We start from the raw sequence: 20,273 nt of genomic DNA, 5'->3' as shown, positions 1-20,273 counted from the left end.
CGATAAATGCTTACAGTGGGCTGGCCATTGCGTCATCTGGACAGTGCGCAAGAGGCACTACATTAGTACCATATGGAGGAGATGAGAATTTGGTTCAGACGGGAGGCGTTCTATGGTACTCCGTGTAGTTGCGATGGCCACAGTGTCCGGCTGCCGTAGTGGTCAGCGCATCTGCCTAGTAAGCAGGAGATCCGGGTTTAAATCCCGCTCTGGCACAAAGTCTGAACTTTCGCCGTTGATTTCAATCAGTGGCCACTGGCATTTAATGTCATTAACTCCTTTGTGTATTGATTTATTCATAATGGCGGCGGGATCAAAATCGTCTTTCTTCTTTCGGAGATATTTGAAAAAACAGACACGACTTATATAATTCTTTATAACATGATGGAACATCGTAGCTGTTCACTTCCGCCAGCACAGAATGACTTGATGTTGCGTTGTTTCCTTTCCAATGCAGGAAACGAATAACGTTTTCATACTCGAATTTATCACTGGGCTGTGCCACTTTGTTTTTGCTCTTCTATAGTTGGAGTCATAAACGATGAGAGTTGAGTTTTGGTTAGTTCTGCGAATCTACGTCACACGTTCTCCAACAGCCAATGTGCGTTCGTTGGTGTTCTGAGCGCTGTGCTGTGAACAGCGAGTGCCAGCTTTAAACGTGATCTTGCGTGTTGTTTAGTGGCATTTTATTCCATTTGCGCGAGAGATATGATCTGCAGGATAAACGGGTTCTTCTACCGGAAATCACGTGTATGCGCGTACCGCAAATGTCTCTTGGAACCGACTACGCTGCAATTCCCATCCGTGGCTCGACCTGCGGGGACTGCCATCATTCACGAATCCGACTATTCAGACGCGCTACTGTACTGCGGCGCGGGAATTTCAGTTTGTACCAGAACTGCAGACATATACCTGAAAACAATTTATTTTTTCGAGAAGATATCGAAACTTTATAACAGCCTCTCACATATGGCTTGACGTTAAATTTAGTACTTCGTCTCCTTCAGCAACTGTAAGAGTATCTGATGAAAAAATCAGCAACCAGCTCCACGAAAGAAATTTTATTTCCTTACCTGTTTCAAGCACCTGCTGTCCTTCTTCAGAAGACTATGCGCAAGAATTTATCTCAGGTAAGTACGAACTAGGTAAGACTCTAGTGCTTTTCTTCAAAACATTGTGCAGAAAAAATATATAGCAAATAAGTACAACACGGATAAGATTATTAGAAAATTTATAAAGAAAAATTTTAGAATTTTAAAGGCAGTGAGATGGAATGTACTTAGAACTATCGAGTTATTAGCGATCGTCAAAAATTAACAGAAAATTAGAAAAGACAAAGTTTGAAAATTTAATGACGAAGAGATGAAACGTACGTAGGATTACCGCATTATTAGCGAGCATAAAAAATAAGCAGGTGTATGCAGCACAGTACTATATTTCTGCAAAAACACAAGCACAATATGAAGTAAATAATAAAGTGCGTCAATGCAAAAAGAGCTCGTGATTCTTACATATCACACCTGGCAAGAAAAGTAACACAAGTCAATAAACGGAAATTTTTAATTTCTGGCACTGAAATATGCGTGTGAAGTGTCCCAACGTGCAGGAAAAGCGTCACATATCTATCCCGCAATTTGTGGACTTCAGGGCAATTGCGTCAGTTTTGTTGTAGGCCACTTCATGATTCGCCACGTCAAGAATGGCGTGACATAAGCTTTGCTATTTGGAGATGTGCAAAGGTCATTCAAGTAGACCGGCAGATTCAGAGTTGTGAAACTTTTCATGTATAAGGTAAGCTGAATATAATTTTTAGTATAATTTGTTGTTTCAAACCGGCCGCTGTGGCCAAACGGCTCTACGCGCTTCAGTAGTTCCGCTGCTGCTACGGTCACAGGTTCGAATCCTGCCTCGGGCATGGATGTGTGTGATGTCCTTAGGTTAGTTAGGTTTAAGTAGTTCTAAGTCTAGGGGACTGATGACCTCAGATAGCCCATAGTGCTCAGAGCCATATGAACAATTTGTTATTTCAATTTCTGCGTTTATGCAGTATCTAAAGGAGTAGGCACTCTTTTGAGGATTACAGCTGTTGCAAATATTACGGAATTTTGTCTGTTGTAGAAGATATGAAAAAAATGGAAATTTCTGCAAGGTAAAGGAAATTCGTATTGAAGTCTCGGTGAAATGTGTTCCTACAGCGTGTCAGCCAGTTATGATTCTGCCTTTTCGAAAATTGTGTGCCTTAAATTTTACCGAACTGATGTTCGTTACTAATTGTATTAATTTTCATAAATTACAACTGTGCATTTTGTATTTTCTAATAAAACTGGTTTCTCATTTTTTATTTTAACGTAAGTACTAATTTTGCCTGACGGAGTTTCGAATGTCGTAACTAAGTAAATATATGTATCTATTATCTGGGGTGATAAATTGGACAGAGTCTTGAGGAGTCATAACAATAACAAAAACGATTTTGGGAAATCAAGGAAAGTCACATAATCGAAAAATTAATTAATACTTACCTGCTAACACCTCACTTTTGAAGAATACAAAACTACATGTCCGTATTACTGTTGCATAGGCTATAATGGAATTTACCGCGAAAATTAGTTACTTTGAATTTAAAAGACCCTTATACTACTTCAATATAAGTTTTATAGAATTTATTCAGTCGATTTTTCTCAAGTATTGCATTATTTAGTTGTGTCACTGTTCTTGCTGAGGTGCAATGTGAATCATAGCACACTTACAGATGTGGAATAAGGATACCAAAGAACAAGTGCAGACATAATGTAAGAACTGGAGCTAATCAGTTTACAGGTAGTGATACATTTTGACACAGGTGACTAGCGCCAGCCGTTGTGGACGAGCGGTTCTAGGCGCTTCAGTCCGAAAGAGTGCTGCTGCTACGGTCGCAGGTTCGGATCATGCCTCGGACATGGATGTGTATGATGTCCTTAGGTTAGTTAGGTTTTAGTAGTTCTAAGTCTAGAGGGCTGATGACCTCCGATGTTAAGTCCCATAGTGCTTGGAGCCATTTGAACAGGTGATTAGTCATATGTAAACAATGAGCTATAGACAATCCATTTTTATTGTTTCAGGTGTTTTACCTTATTGTTACAAGTAGTGCTTACGGTTGATAAGCACGTTCAGACATTTAGTGTCAGTCAGTTAAACCTATTGTATTTGTTTCATACCATTATTATGAATGTCGCTAGTTTCAGTTACTTCAAGGAGCTTATTTATGACTCTGAACTAATTATGTCACTACAACAGAGTTATAATGCTAACACCACGTTTCTTTTGTTCTGTAGTTATTTGTGACCCCCCATTGTGGCTACTGGGCTGGAATTGTTTCTCTATTAACTCCAGTTATTGCTTCTTGCCCCATGGTACACCTCGCACGTTGTTTGTGCGGGCACATTTCCTGCTGGCATGCTACTTACATCTCTACATCTCTACATCTACTGGTATGAATTTCACTACTTACAATTGTTTCAGGAATCCTATTTGTGACCTTTGGTATGTTCCAGTGATGGCTGTTTCCCTATTATAGAAATATACATTTGTGCCCACGCTTCCTTTTCTCTATAGTCATTTTTGACCTTCCATATATGCTGTTGATTTAGATTTGTTTCTCCACTTACTCCGGTTGCAGATTCCGGCCCCATGATGCACTTCACACTTTGGTTTCGCCGACAGTTCCTGCTAGCATGCTATTGTTCTCTCTACATCTGTTTCGGTGATCAGTTTCTAAACTACACAACCATTACGTCACATGTCGTTGGTATTAACTTACCTCATTTATCATTAATATGTAGGATTTTATTTATGAGTTAATACCCTGGTTATGCACACTTAAATAATGGTCAGTGTTTTATGGCAACTATGGTTGCCTAAGTTTTTGTTTTGAACACCCGTACTTTATTTTACTTTTGTCCCCGTTTTACTTTTGCGCCCATCCCCCCTCCTCACTCTGTGACAAACGTGCAGTTATGCATGTCATCACCTTATTAATTCCAGTTGCTTGCTCTCATAGGCTGATTAGTGACAGTTTTTGGATGATGTCTACACTTATTATTTGGTGTCCTTATACTGCATTTGGAAATGTACTGTGATCCATATGTAAGAACTCAAGAGGTCTTTTTGTATTAACGAATTTTATTATTGTACTACGTATTGTTATTGTTCTTTTATAGGACTACAGTAATATGTTGAATACATCTACATATTTCTAATGCTCGCTAATAATGCAATAATTCTAAATATGTCCCATGGCTTTGTCTTTAAAGTATTAAACTTTTAATTCTTATATTTTCTGATATTCATAACTATCTTGCACTTGTTTGAAGTATATTTTCTGTACAGTCTTTCGAAGTAGAGTACTAGCTGCCTGAAACCGGTACAGAAATATAATTTCTCTCGTGGGACTGGTTGTTCATTTTGTCAACAAATACCTCTCGCATATACTCCACAAATTACTGTACAGTAGATGACGGAGTGCTGTTGACACCAATAATAACCAAAACTCTCCTGTTTCACTCACATACGAAGCAAAATAACTACGTGTACACCGCAGCACGATACTGTTCTCAAGGTGCTTGTGTGGTATATGCGACGGAAATAATGGAGTTGTTCTCCAGGGCTACTCGAACACCGGACAATAAATTTATCCGCAAGTACACATTTAGTAATTTTCATTCAGATTTCTTAGGCATCACTGCTTCAACACCACATAGGCTGTACGTACATGTTACGATCTTAGCTGCGGGTCTCTGCAACCGTGTGACGTCTTTTTCCAGGCGACTTCCCAAGAATCCCAGTAACTGGAGAAGTACTATAGAGTAGGATGTACTATAGTCTTTCCCAGAGTTCTTACAACAGATGTAAGTCTTTCCTTTGCCTTCCTTACCACTGATATCCTGGCCTGGAAATATATCCCATCGATTTGTGATCTTGCCCTTAAGTATTTAAATGACGTGACAGCGTCTAGAATTTTAATCTAGTGCTGTTATCTGCTGCTATCGTTTCTTTTTCGGATACAATGAGTTACCATTGTTCGTATATTTTCACAGTCACCTACGCTTGTACAGGTATTTTAGTGATGCTGAGTGGATATGTATAACGTATTGTCAATTGTAAGAGTAGTTGTAATATAGTTAAAACGTTTTATGCTTCTTTCTCATGAATAGAAAGCACTCACAGTTGGATATTTTCCTTCGTTACCTGCTTATTTGAATTCCAGCTTTATAATTAAAAGAAAATGGATAATAAATTATCATTTCATATGATTTTAGTGGTTGCAGACGAATTATAGAAAACAGACATCCCTTTCCACTCCGTAATGAGTGTGAATTTCGTTTACTTCAACGAAGACGGACTCCTAGCAAGCAAAATTCATTTATGATAACGTGGTAGCAGATAGCTGCGTACGGATTCTAACTGATTTCGTACCTCGTACACTTTAATCCAGTTTCGTGAATCCACGTTTATCCAACCAAAATGAAACATCCCATTGGAAATACAAATCAACATAAATCAAACAGTTTAAATACATTTAACGGTCCGTCCCGCATTCTATATCACGTCCTGCATTCTTTATCAATGCTGACTCTTACGTTCTAATATTAGCATAAAGAGAAATATAGGCTATAATATTAAAATATTTCTAATACGTTTTCGACGTGAACATTATGCGGGAGGGAAATGTATTTCTGTACCGGAGCCACAAGTTACAATCGCTCACGGAGGACAATTTTCTGTATTCTAAAAGTCATTTTCAGCATTAGCAGTTTTCTTTCGTCCACAAGTATACGACTGTAACTTGTGCTAAATATAACATGCTTAAAGATTTGTGACTAGTTACACAGAGCATTGTAAGAAACAGATGGGAGGCGGAGGTGTGAGGGGAGGGGCTGAAGTTCGAAATGGTTCAAATGGCTCTGAGCACTGAGTTCATCAGTCCCCTAGAACTTAGAACTACTTAAACCTAACTAACCTAAGGAGGACATTGCACACATCCATGTCGGGGCAGGATTCGAACCTGCGACCGTAGCGGTCGCGCGGTTCCGGACTGAAGCGCCTAGAACCGCTCGGTCACAACGGCCGGCTGAAGTTCATCTGCCACAAGAAGCAGAATAAAGTGTTTGTGATGTCTTGGTGCACAACACTGTTCATTCTAGTTCCAAAGAAAATACGGCCCACTGTTCGACAACATGGCACGGCTAAAATTTGAATTTTAAGACAGTGTAAGGTGTTTTCATGATTTTCGATCAACCAGATTCTTGTTATGGCTGTTCACGTATCCGCAAAGGTGAACCTTTGCCTCATCAGTGTAGGGGAAACGAGCCGGTTCTGCAATTCCATAGATGTCAGCATGACATTCTCAATGGAGAGAAGTCTTCCGAAGTAAGAGTGATTTCAGGTGTGCCGCGGGAAAGTGCTGTAGGACCGTTGCTATTCACAGTACATATAAATGACCTTGTGGACAACATCGGAAGTTCACTGAGGCTTTTTGTGGATGACGCTGTGGTATATCGAGAGGTGTAACAATGGAAAATTTTACTGAAATGCAGGAGGATCTGCAACGAATTGACGCATGGTGCAGGGAATGGTAACTGAATCTCAATGTAGACAAGTGTTAATGTGCTGCGAATACACAGAAAGAAAGATCCTTTATCATTTAGCTACAATATAGCAGGTAAGCAACTGGAAGCAGTTAATTCCATAAATTATCTGGAAGTAGGCATTAGGAGTGATTTAAAATGGAATGACAATATAAAATTAATCGTCTGTTAATCAGATATTAGACTGAGATTCATAGGAAGAATCCTAAGGAAATGCAGTCCGAAAACAGAGGAAGCAAGTCACAGTACACTTGTTTGCCCACTGACTGAATATTGCTCACCGGTGTGGGATCCATACCATATAGGGTTGATAGAAGAGATAGAGAAGATCCAACGGAAAGCAGCGCGCTTCGTTACAGGATCATTTAGTAACCGCGAAAGCGTTAAGGAGATGATAGATAAACTCCAGTGGAAGACTCTGCAAGAGAGACGCTCAGTAGCTCGGTACGGGCTTTTGTTAAAGTTTCCAGAACATACCTTCACCGAGGAGTCAAGCAGTATATTACTCCCTCCTACGTATATCTCGCGAAGAGACAATGAGGATAAAATCAGAGAGATTAGAGCCCACACAGAAGCATACCAACAATCCTTCTTCCCGCGAACAATACGAGACTGGAATAGAAGGGAGAACCGATAGAGGTACTCAAGGTACCCTCCGCCACACACCGTCAGGTGGCCTGCGGAGTATGGATGTAGACTTAGATGTAGAAATAACGGAAACCATGTACAATACGACAGAGGCTTTCCCTTGCCTGCTACCTCCAATTCCTGCAAACTACGAACATGATATTCGCGAAGTTTAATTAGGTTCTCCGATTCCATACATGTCAGAAAATGATGGAAATCATGTACAATACGATACAGGCTTTCCCTTGCCTACAAACTACGAACATGATATTCGCGAAATTTAATTACTGGGTCGCTTTCTGAGCACTGCCATACGAAATCTGAGATAGGATATGCAGCAGCATTGTTTTCTGCGTCAGAGCTAATTCAGCGCTCGTCAAAACGCCCGGTATTTCGATTCTCTTCTTGTCTACAACTGATCCGCTTTCCTCGAAGCAGGTAATTAATCACGCTATTGTTGAATTGTTCAGCACTGCGGCGTCTGGGTACTTTACACGTAATGCGCCTATAACACGTGCATACAAACGACTGGTAAAATATTACTAAACGATTAAAACCCTTTTCTCTTGGAAAAACATCGTATTACCAAGTAATAAACTGTACAACACTAAGAACATCATGTGACCTCAAACTGTTGCTATTTCGTCTTCGTTTGCTGTCGGTAATAACCGTGGTACTAGTGCGATAGCTGATCGAATGAATGAAGTGCTGTTTCTATTTACACATTTTTTTCACGCACGCGGTATTCCTATCACACTACATAACGGTAATGTGTGAATGAAAGTTTAAACAATTGTACTGGAACGAGAAACGGGGAATAAAAACATATGTGAGCTGTGAAATTATATACGGATGACACGGAGTATGTCAAAATGATTCTAAAATAAAATACAGTGTCGTCCCACACACATTTTACTGACTGAAGCACACACTGAAGATTTCACTAAGCTGAAATTTTACAAGTATAAACCGGGAACCAAGCTACATCGTAATACATGAAAAATGGTAGCTCTACATCGTTAAATGATTTACAAAACAATTCATATGATACGTAAAACCTGTCAAAATCTAAAGACTGAAATCTCGTTGGTGCAACAGCTTTGAAAGTAATACTATGTATATAAATGTGTTAAACAACTAGTTATCGCGAGATTACATTCCAATATCAACGAGAAATTATTGGATAATGAACGGTTACTGATTTCAATCTGAGCGTGAGTCTGACAGTTGCAAACATTTAGTACTGACAGTCATCACTGCAGCTCACTGACACTTGAAACACATTTACGATTAGTGGATTATACTACTGTTTCTAGTTGCGCGTGAAACATGCGCGTATGGCTACCGCTATATACGATATGACAGTATGAGATAGACTGATAATAGCATCTGACGTAGAATATGTGGCTGCTGCAACGAAAGAGAGAACAGACATCATAATAAAACCACTGTCTTCGGTTTTAATTCTTTGAACTGTTGCATTTTATCAGTAACGCTTCAATGTGAATGAATTGACATTTAAAAAAAGTTACTTAACTCAAAACTATTACTTTTCTAAAACCAGTTTATTATGAGCACGAAGTTTATCTCCACGCTGCTGAAGTAATACATAATTCTATTAAATCAGTTCCATCCTCCTTTAAACAGCGGCCTTCCTGGAGGGCATAACTCTGGTGGGCGCCCATTCAGTATTCTATTGATTTAGTTAAATAATTTTAAGCAAACAATCTACATCACTTATCCTTATAGCACTTTTAACTAGCGTCTACGGATTAATGCAGTTTGTTCTAGTGATGTCTTCCAAAATGTCAACAACACAACTCAGATCACGAAAGACATTTTACTTACAGCGATTACCGTTAACATTAATGAGTCTATACTCTGATTTATGTCAGTGACGTTAGAGGAAGTCGTCTACATTTGACCTACCATTTTGTTTTCAAATATAACTTATGTTGCAAATAAATTAAGAAAGGTTTCAGTAAATACCATTTTGAAGTACCCTGCATTAAATCATTATGATGAACTGTAACATACCACCACTGTTTTTTATTAATTGGTATTTATAAACATATTGGCAAGTTGAAAAATCTTTGAGGTGTTTTATAAATTTGGGCGAGTCCTAAAAGTATTGACGTATCATTGACAGATCTCAGTAAAATTAAGGAAAAAATAGTTTAAAGAATAAAATCTTAGAAAAGTTTAATAAATATTGGAAAAAATATACATATTTCTATTTTTAAATCGTAGTGTTACGTCATAAAATGTTATCATGTAATGTAAAGCATTCTAATCTATCAACAAAAGCACAAATATTAAAGTGTATCAGCTCCTGCACGTTCACTGAGCAGCCACATATTACACTTAATGCACATAACCCATAGCTCTCCTTGCACATCATCAGAAAAGTTTTCTTAAAAAAAATTACGTTCTGCATCTCCACTTCATAGCTTGTTTTTTCCAGCAGGGAAGCCAATGAGTGGCTTGGCCGGTTCATGTATCTGTGACTCATGTCAACTATCTCCTTGCTATTTTCGTCAAGCCCATTTATATTTTTTATTTTTATTTTCTTTCTCTCAAGTTTCACCGTTTGGATGAGATTTCCCCATATTTTTCAAACTTCAGTTTCTCTTTCACAGTGTTTCCGTTGAAAAGACTCCTAGAAATTATTTCTCTAGTAGTTCTAGTACATTTTTATAACGTTGTTTCATAAGGAGTGCCGGTTATCGAGGCAGATTCTACGTCTTTACATCCTTCATTGATTTTCATTTTGTTTGCCGTACGAACAGGAGGAATTTTGTAGGAATCAAATGCCGATGAGATACACTTGTTTGGCTGAGGTTCCCACATTAAAGGGGCTGACACGTTGCATGTTCTCAGTGTAGCGGCACCACCGTTTAAGATGGGGAAGGGTTGGCATTGGTGCAATATTTTGGAGTGCACAAGTTACAGCCAGGCGCGGGCCTGTTGACAGTAAGTTACGCTACCAGTTGATGCGAAGTAGAATGGAGGCCACAGGACTGTAGACCTGCTGAAAAGAGTAAACACAGTGGTTTGCATGGCGCAAGTTACAGGCAGAAGGGGCCCACTGGCCCAACCTAGGTGTTATGAGTACATGACTCGGAGTGGTGCATTAGCAAAACAGAGGTGCACAGTCACATATAAATAGGCGCCGGTTCACTAACAAGGGATTCAAGTGTGATGGCTCCCCTGGATGGCGGGACGTGTCACACCACCGGCTACATGCAGCAGCATATGGGGTGCCAGCGTTCCAGCCCGCAGCAGGTCGCTAGTTCTACCCTCTGAGGCCAATGTGGGGTCCACAGCCAGCCAGCCAGCAGTGGGCCACGCCACGGCTCACTACTGCTCGCAGTCTTGTTGGCTCCCAACACATGCTGGAGGCATTCCTAGACGAGGGCTGCAGATTCGGACGCCAGATAGTGGGCGCTTGTTGTCGCCGCAATCTTAGCCACACCAGCAAGGAAGCATGCTGCGGGCCACCTTGCAGCTCCGAGCAGGCGGCGCTGAGGCAGCAGGGATGGAGACTGCTGATTCAACTGCTGGCACATCCTGACATTGTCACAACTCTGTGGCCATACAAGGCTGACACGCAGATGTGCGTTGCATGGATCGCTGAGGCAGCCTTTCCATGCCAAGCCATTTTGCAGACAGCGAAGTGGTGTCCTCAGCATTATGGGACCCGGTGATGCAGACCAAGAGGAATGGGGGCACTGTAGCTTATAGTTGGAAATAATAAATCACTTGGGAAACTCGGACGAGTTTTAATACAGAGCATCCTGACAGTCTCTATCCTCGTCCAACATTTCTCTACACCAACTTAGACTATCTGGAATGGATGCGATATCTTCAGAAGGTTGTTCTTGGTCGTTTTTCTGTGGTACTGACGACAAGCTACACGTTTTCGCTACTTCATTCGTGGGTTTCAAGTAGTCAGCTTCAGTAAAGATATTTTTGTTAAGAGGATCTACCCCTGTGACTCTGAAACCATTAACTACAATTTATCGTGTTTATAATTTCAGAGACGCTTCTCCAAACATCTCTATTATATCGTAAATGGTTCATGACCTATTTGAAGGGCGAAGCCATTGCTGTATCTCTTCACTGATGTAAGCTTCTAAAGGTCACATGAAAGTGTTGTCTAGAGTCTGCAGTTTGTGGGTGCAGTGTGTGGAAAGTGACATAATAATCACGTAATTACTTCTTGCACTATCTTTGAAATCGTCTGTTAGCAGACGGCATTCCCTGATGAAGGCGAGAAACCAGGCAGAAATTACCTCAATTAAAAACCAACAAATTGTTAAAAAACTGTTTCTGAACTTAGAAACAAATCAAATTGTAAACATCTTGCTGTACAGGCCATTGATGATGCTTTGCCTCAATAAAGCGAAAGGCTTGTGGTGAGAAAATCACGCATTTTCTTGTACTGTAACGACGGAACAAAAATACCCTCAGGAGTCTCATTATTGTACCTCACACATCGGTGGTAAGGGCAGCAATTTGTCGCTGTCCTTCCGTCCGACAGTATACAGAATATTACGTTGTACAATATTGTTAATCTCGTCTCATCTGCATTGTAGAGCCTGTCAGCCGAAAAACTGTGTATCAGATAAGCCTCCTCAAACAGCTCACAGAATATTTCGACATTTTCTTTATTAAATCATAAAGCACATGAAAAAGAAATCGCACAGAGCTTTCGTAATGACAAACATTTCTTAATACGCTGCCAAAATACATCCAACCAACCTCTTACTGCCTCTCCATTCTTAACCGGATGTTGTAGACCATTCGATATAGGTCACAAAGTGTGAAACCACAAAATTTCTCATCTATGTGAAGTAGGTAAGGTACTATCTTCTTTCCCAATTCTGCGTCTAATACAGATTTTCTTCCAATTTTCCGTGAAATTAAATTTGCAAGAGAAACTTCAGCCGTAAGAAAATGGTTCTAGCTTCGATCGTGGCACATTAAATAATTTAGCAGCCTTCAGTGTCCACATAGTTTAATCTCCGACTACACGAATCTCCTTAGTCATATCTGCTTCAATTTATTTCTTCTCTTTCCCTATGGGATATATTTAGACTTTGTTCTTGGCATTCCAGAACGAAAAAAAGTTAATTATACAGACAAAATTGTCAAAAATCTGTAGCCCAAATTTAGACAATACATACTAGCCCGAATTTAGACTATTAGTAACACGTAATTTTTAGGTTAGCTGCAAAACAACGAAAAATGTAGCTATTAAAGCTAAAAATATCCTAAAAGCTAAGATTACCCTCAACAGGGTATACTAGAGGGAAGAGTATTCGTAAACACAGGAAGTATATGAAAAAATAATGAATGCATACCTGTAAAAGTTTTAAGGTTTGAGTTTATGTTGACTAGAAGCAAATGCAACAGCGAACTGACGTGGCGGTTCTACAGAACAACTGACGTAGCCTGAAGGGCTGTTTTACATGTTTTCATTAGGCTGTAGCACCTCCCAAGTACGAAATATCGAGTTAGCTCGAACTTAAACCCTAGCCGACTTCCTTTACTCAGTCTATTCTACATTTCTGATTATGTTTAGAGCATCTATGTCCATTTCATACACTAAATAATATTTTCAGCAGTTACCGTTAGGTTCGCAAGTACATTGCTGAATTTGTAGTAGGTGTCATTAAATCATGTCCTGTACTTTTTCCAAAGAAGAAACTACTTTACTCATATCATAGGTTTGAGGAGGTATGTAAAAATAGTACATCATTATCTGAGTTATTCCGTAATGAGATACAAAGTTAATTAGTCGCTAAAGAACAGAAGCAGCATTTTGACAGTTAAATTGCTAATGCAACTCATGACGGCTGTAAACTAAGTCTGTTAGTTTCTAGGCCAACTCTGTAGTAAACTGATGCCATTCCTTTACTCAGCCTCACTACATTTCACCATACAGTAGGGTGGACAAAAACGTGGCAACAAAAAAGGTATGCAACAAACTACCATGCCTAATACTGTGTAGGATACCCGTGCACATTCAAAACAACTTCCACTCGTCGCGGAATGGATTAATACAGGTCCTGTATGGTTTTCAGGCGAATCTTATACCATCCTTCCTGCAGAATGGTGGCAAGTTCAGGAAACGATAATGGAGATGGATAGCGATCACGCACCCTTCTCACCAAAGTAGACAACATAGACTCAACAATACTCAGATCTGGTGACCATTGTCGCCAGGAAGATGCGACAATTCATCCTCGTGCTCACAAAACCAGTCCTGGACTATACGACTGTATGAACAGGGGCCCTGTCATCTTGGAACAGAGTATCATCACTGGAGAACAAAAATTGTAGCGTAGGATGGATCCGATCACCAAAATGGTCAGATAATCCTTAACAGATCATCAAAACTCCGCCATGTATCGCTCTTTGGGCGTAAACTGGGCCAGAAAATGGGAACAGTGTCAAACACGAATCCGCCGAACCAATGACTTTCCACCATTGCGTCGCGTTTTCCTGTTACGGGCATTTGCATCACCGATGAGTGGTTTTGGAATTCCAAATCGTCCTGCAATTCCCTGCCTATGGAACGCCTTTCGTGTTATGTTGCTGACAGGGTGAAGTGGCTTTTGCAGCTGTTGTCCCCTTATTTTCGTCACAATCATCTTCAATGACCGTCCGTCACGGTCACTCACCGTACACATTCGTACGCGTTGTGACTTAGAGGACGCTGTTTTCCAACTTTTCCTGTATGTGGAATAAATTTGCGATACCGTAGCTCTTAAAACACCAAATAATTTGACTACCTTGCTTACGAAAACTTCCACCGTACGAGCACCAACAATTTGGCCGCGTTCAAATTAACTTAGCTGACCGAGCGAGGTGGCGCAGTGGTTAGCACACTGGACTCGCATTCGGGAGGACGACGGTTCAATCCATCGTCCGGCCATCCTGATTTAGGTTTTCCGTGGTTTCCCTATATCGCTCCAGGCAAATGCCGGGATGGTTCCTCTGAAAGGGCACGGCCGACTTCCTTCCCTAATCCGATGAGACCGATGACCTCGCTGTTTGGTCTCTTCCCCCAAAACCAACCAATTAACTTAGCTATGACATAACGCACTCAGTACCACATAGAATCCATCGTGCTGAGGACGTTGCACAAATGGCGTTCGCGGGCAAATACAATAGCGCAACCTGCAGGCTTGGCTAACATTTGCTTTTATTTTCAAGCATGAATTTCTCGTGGTATTTTCGTACTTTTGTCCATCACCCGCAGAGTTGGCTATAGGCTATAAGACTATTTCATTCCGTCATCGCATTACGCACTAAAATCACTAGTGCAAATAACACCAAGACATGGTTAAGTAATTTACGTTGTGAACATGCAGGAGTAACATTGTTGTTACAGCAGTTCCGAAGACAGTGCCTATTAGTTTTTTTTTTGTAGAAAAATCACGAAGAACAGTATTATATCATGGCGAAATTTGTGATCTTACCGAAATTGTATTTGGTTTTATTTTGTTATTTACTAGCTAGGACGAGGCAGAAAGCTCCCACTAATTCGATATGCTTTCAGTGAGTGTGGGAGATCCCGTGTTAAAAATACCGAAGCAGACTGCTAAAGCGATCCAGTTTCTTAACTAATCCGGAGATTCTTATTACGCTCTCTACCCTCCCCGGATCCATGCACATTTCACACATAACACACCATTTTTGCATACGCAGTTTATTTTTCAGCTTGTGTCATCTTGGTCTATGATCATCATCTATTTTCCAGAATGAATTTTCATTCCGCTTGGCAAGCTGGCTCAGTCGGTAGAGCACTTGCTCACAAAAGGGAAAGTTCGAAGGTTCGATTCCCAGTGCGAAACACTGCTTAAATCTGCCGGAAAGTTTCAAAACTCACACTGGGCTGCAGAATAAAAATAAATTCTGGAAACAGTTCTCCTGGCTGTAGCTAAGCAATGTCTCCGCAACATATTTTCTTTCAGCAGTGCTAGTCCTGCAAGTTTGTAGAAGAATCTCTTTGCAGTTTGGAAGGTCGGAGACGAGGTACTGTTAGAAGTAAAGCGGTGAGGAGGAGTCGTGAGTCCTGCATGTATAGCCAGGCCAATAGTGCAGTTGCAGTCTACTTTAGGCGGCCGACATGGACGGACGTGTGACGCTCTCGGCCCGTGTCGGAGTAAGCAACGTAAGTCTGTATGACGCAGCCGGGCACCTCTCTTCTATAGATTGTGAATAGCGCCAACCACAACACGCAGACAGACACCAGGTAGTGGACGGTTAAATCTGAATTCTCGTGTGAGCTAGAACTTCCCATTATCGATGCCGTTCACATCTGGTTAATCGAAATAATCAGTCTTTCTCAACATGAAGTGATCGATTTTCAGCACAACTTTTTGCCAACGCAATTTACGTGAAAGCATTTAACGATGACGTATGTGCACGAGTGGTAGACCACTTCGGTGATACCGTTGATTTTCCGACTTCCGTGGGAGAAACTCCCAAAGTATCTGGGACTTAACCCCGGCAGCTGCCTGGGCACCGTAAGAGTGTACAACTGGTCCTCTGAGACATCTAACAAGGCTGTAAAACAAGCACCAACTCCTTTGTGGACTGGTCTGCAAATAAAACGCTAGAAATAGACCACCAACAAACATTTCAGTGCATATAATTGTGTGCGATCGGTGCGAATTGTTTTGGAGAAGCATATGCCCCCCTACTTGATAGTAAATGGCTGCAAGGCTCTGATTTATCAGAGAGTCAGCCCCACACCTGTGTGTCGTACGGCCGGTTAGACACCTAAGCGTAAAGTTCTCGGCAACTGCTACAACCTGACATACACTCAGCTCTCACGAGAATTATGAAATAAAATTTTGCAGGCAGACTCCTACGCCAGCTGCTTGGTTAACGGCCACCCTGTAATATCGAGGACGGTTGACTTTCAGCAGTGAACGCACCCCCGACAGAAACGATTGAAACTGCCACTAGGTAAACTGGAGAGCATACCCAGAATGCTCTTGCTACAACAGCCGTTTCCCCTCCATCATCACCCTTACGGCCACCGCCAATTCTCCAGATCATTGCACCTTTCAGGAGAATAGAAAGCTCCAAAATATACTTTCATCCGAAACATCGAACTCTTCCTAGTTTAACCTTGCGGCACGTTATTCGGCGATAGACGAGAGGCCAAATTAGTGGCCCTTACCAATGCGAATCTCAGCACAATGTGTTGTGCTCGCTTTGGAGTTCCCGAACGAAGCAGCTCATCCTGAAATGTTCGAGGAAAATCGATTTCAATTCGAGCAGCAGAACGTGTATCCCACAGCCGGTTGACGTAATAAACGTACACGCAGAATTAAGAGAAATTCTAACAAAGTGGACACCGATGATGACGAACGCGTCACAATATATCCCGTCCGATGCAATTGACTTACGTTAAAGCACCTCAGCACCAGAGAGCAGAACCGCTGGCGGTTAGTCATTCTAGAATTTCGGGCCACAACATTTCTTAGGATGAAGATACCGAGGACTAAATGAATATCCACATGCAAACCTATAAATCTGCCACCTTAAATCTCAGTCGAATAGCGCCTGATACCAACACATTAAATTTCAATCAATATCGGTATGCTGCCTCGGTACTTGTCATCTTTCTTCAAGAAGCCACCAATAGCAAACTACCAGCCGCGGCAAGTCAGGAAGCAGTTATCAATAATGGACCAGACGCAGGTACTATGATCATGTTCTGGCAATATGACCCTCCGGGTCAGACTCGGTTGTACGACCCGCAGTTTGTAAACTTTCATGCTCCTTCATGAACGGATCACGAAGCGGAAAGTTGCGACTTCTACATGGCCATATAACACTTCTTTTCATATCTTTGTACGTACTGGTAATCCAGGATGGAGATTTCAGTTGTATGATATCTAAATACGATGAAACCGCACACTGCAATTGATCGAGGCAATTTCACACATTAGTAGCGGAAATGGCACTCGAAGATGTTTGGCGACGCTTGAAATAGAATACAGTTGCCTGCAAATATGGCACGCCCACTTCAACCAGCCGTCTTGGCAAGTTACAGGTACAAAGAGCAATCCTGCCGAACATCGTTGACTGTGATATGTGACCAGTTTAACAGATCATACATAGAGGGCGAGTGCTCTAGCACGTAAATAGTACCGTCCTCAGCGTACACAACCTTGGAAGCCCAAGTGGAGCAAACTTAGTGATCGGCTTGACTGCACGACCAAAATATCAATCAGGCATGTTGTGGTGGAGGTACGTAGTTAATCGAACTCGATGGAATCAAATGACTGAAGAGTATTATTTTCTGGCGCTGTGGCAAGAATATTCTCAGCCATACACATCTCTATCTACATCACATTCCTCAAGCCACCTAACTATGTGTAATGGAGGGAAATATCAAACCTCTCCTCGATGGACAACGCCTCTCTTGTAACAACTGCCATTGGTGTTGTTGAATATCTCGGTATCGCCCACTAAACGATCCCGCCCTTCGTTGGATCGTCGCTATATCTTCTATCAGTCCTACCTGGCATGGATCCCAGACTGATGAGCAATACTAAGGAATCAGCCGAACAATTTTAATGGAAACCATTTCCTTGGTAGATGAGTTTCATTCCCTTAAGATGGCCTAAGAATCTCAGTCTGGGCTCTGCTTTTCCTACTATTCGTTTCAGGTGGTCGTTGCACTTAAGGTCGCTCTGGATAGCTACTTCTACATATTTTACGGTAGGTACTGTTTGCAGCAATTTTTCATCAATAGTGAACTTGAACAGCAGTGTATTTCTTTCTCCATGAATGCGCAATATGTCATATTTATTTACGTTAATAATCAACTGGCAAAGCCTGCATCATTCATTAGTCCTCTTCAGGTCATTCTCCAAATCGATACTCTCTTCTGGCGTTCCTACTTTCTTATAAACAACCGCATCCCTACGAACAATCTTAAAAATCTTCCGACGCTTTCTAATAGATCATTTATATACACTGTAAACAGTAACGATTCTATCGCACTCCCTTGAGATACCCTGTGTATTTGGTTCCGCTAAGAGCGACGTGTCGAGTTCCTTTTCCAAGGACGTCTTGAAACCTGTCGCGAATCTGGTACGATACTCGGAAAGCTCGTATTGTTTTTCACTAAACGGCATCGCGGTAAAGTGTCAAATGGCTTGCTGAAGTCAAGGAACACGGCATCAACCTGAGCGCCGATGTCCACTGCGCTATAGATCCAATGGAAGAATTCAGCGAACTGAGTTTCGCAAGATTACTGTTTGCGAAAGCCATGTTGATTTTTGTAGAGGAGTTTCCGTTCACAGTAAAACGTCGGAATTCTTTAGCGTGAAAAACGTTCCATACTTCTTAACAGATTGATGTTAACGATGTAGGCCTATAATTTTCTGGAACTGTCCTACAGCCCTTCTTGAAAACGGGAATAGCCTGAACTTTTTTCCGGTCGCTAGGTACCCTTCGTTGCTCCAGCTATCTATGATCAACTACCATAAGTTCTATCCAAAATATAGCCACAGTCAAGGGGATTAAAGCAAAGATCACCAGTATAGTAATCAGACCTCCGCAGATTTCGAAGTTCGTGCCCGGTACTATGCTTACCTCATCCTTTCAGCACTTGATTCAAGAGCCGCGGCGGTCCCACTCCCAATTACCATCACATGCATCAACAAGGACACCCAGTACAGTAGGCCGGCTAATATAAAGGCTTTCATGACAGAGCACTACATTCTTTGTATTCTAAAAAAATCTGACCTCCCACATCTTGAACCATGGTTCGCAGCACCGCATCAATTGACAACAATCGCTGAAGAACAAAATAGGACCTCAACCGTAAGATTCACAAGGCAGAAAGTGCACTCAACTTTAAAATCGACTCAACGGTGCAAATCTTCGGGCCCGGGCGGACTATCGGTAGAGTTTTGTATACGGTACTGGCATCTCTTTGGCAACTTTGCCACAGAAAAGATTAACGAATCACTTTAGAGAGTCGCCATACCAGCAGATTTCGCAGAGGAAATCACAGTACTTATTTCCAAAAAGGCGAAAACTGTGGTCATAAAAGCCCTGCTGCCGATTACTTTGTTGAACTCCGATTTCAAATCGCTGACGCGCGCTCTTAACAATAGACTGAAATCTCTGTTATCGTGTGTAATGGAATCCCACCAAGAACTGCCGATAAAAGGCGACAATGATAAACACTGAAACCCTTTAATGAGGCCTCATATACGGGGAAGTGCTGAAAAGTAATGTCACCGAATTATTTTGTGAAAACTCTTAAAGCGTTTTAAATAAAACAAACGTTATGAATGCTCTACATGTTTTTTTCGTGTTTACACATTTATTTCTCGACATAGTCATCCTGCCGACTAATACATTTCACCCGACAAGAGACCGGTTTGTTCACACCGTCACTGTAGAATGCTTGAGTTTGTTGACGGAGTCATTACCTCGCCTCTGCTTGTACCGCTTCATCACTATCAAACTTAAGTTCTCCAACGCGTTCTTTAAGTTTTGGAAACAGATGAAAATCGAATGAGGCAACGTTGGGACTGTATGGGGGATGGTCTAGGGCGGTGAACCTAAGGCGTCGGATTGCTGCAAGATGTCGCAGCTCTCGTATGTGGTCTGGCATTGTCATGTTGGAGAAAAGGGTGTTACATGTGTGTACAAACACTTCGAACTCGAAACTCGATTACAGCAAGCTATTTCTAATGCAACGTCATAATTGTCTTACATATCGCCATCTGACGCGTTACAACTCGAAGCCCTCTAGCTGCAAAGGGCTGCAAGTATGTAGACGTGAATAATAATGGTGCAGAACGTTACTAACGTTTGTTTTATTTAAAAAGCTTAAATCTTATTCACATAAAAATTTCGGAGGCCTTACTTTTCAGTACCCCTTCGTATATGACTTGCCAGGCGATTACATCAACCATCATGGCCCTTTTAGACCTAGAAGGACCGTATGACCGAATAGATTGTGGTTGCCTA

This window comes from Schistocerca piceifrons, chromosome X (assembly GCF_021461385.2).
Source record: "Schistocerca piceifrons isolate TAMUIC-IGC-003096 chromosome X, iqSchPice1.1, whole genome shotgun sequence".
Lineage (NCBI taxonomy): Eukaryota > Metazoa > Arthropoda > Insecta > Orthoptera > Acrididae > Schistocerca > Schistocerca piceifrons.
The sequence above is the reverse complement of the archived record's forward strand: the minus strand, read 5'-3'. Positions refer to the sequence as shown.